This window comes from Salvelinus sp. IW2-2015, unplaced genomic scaffold (genome assembly GCF_002910315.2).
Source record: "Salvelinus sp. IW2-2015 unplaced genomic scaffold, ASM291031v2 Un_scaffold4125, whole genome shotgun sequence".
NCBI classification, from domain to species: domain Eukaryota; kingdom Metazoa; phylum Chordata; class Actinopteri; order Salmoniformes; family Salmonidae; genus Salvelinus; species Salvelinus sp. IW2-2015.
In genome coordinates, this window is record NW_019945397.1 from 43680 (window position 1) to 44443 (window position 764).

The following is a 764-nucleotide window of genomic DNA, read 5'->3' on the forward strand; positions in this document are numbered from 1 at the left end:
GGCAAGAGGAGAGACCGCTCGGACCGCGAAGATGGACGAGAGTCTCCTTCCTATGGTAGCTAAGACCAGTTCACTCTCCAACCTCAGCGTCTGCTTCATTCCTGTCCTCAGATCAGCTCTATTGCCATATCTCCATTCTCCAGCCGTGTTTCCTATACCAAGCCTTTTACTGTCCTTATTCCACTAATATTCCCTTGTTGTACTACATTACCCATCTTCCACCTGTACCCCCTGTGTTTCAGACACCCCGTCCCAGCGGGTCCATTTCATCCTGGGGACAGAGGATGATGATGAAGAGCACATGCCCCACGACCTGTTCACTGAGCTGGACGAGCTGTTCTTCCGGGACGGACACGTCTACGAGTGGAGGGAGACAGCCAGGCACGACGCACACCCTTCTCACTACTCCTAGTGGATGTTCCTCATCAACCACATCAACAGCTCCTTTAATCTGATGTGTGTGTTGTGTGGTGTGTGTAGGTGGTTAAAGTTGAGGAAGACGTGGAGGATGGAGGGGAGCGTTGGAGTAAGCCCTATGTAGCCACGCTGTCTCTACACAGCCTCTTCGAGCTCCGCAGCTGCATCTCAAGGCACTGTCATGTTGGACATGAGAGCTAACACTATTGAGGAGATCGCAGTGAGTGTGTATGTGATGTTTATGTATGTTTCTGCAGACATTATACTGTGTGTGTTGGTTGAATGTGTTGAATAAAGCATGTAACTGTTGAATAAAGCATGCGGTCTACCCTGTACCCCCCATAGAC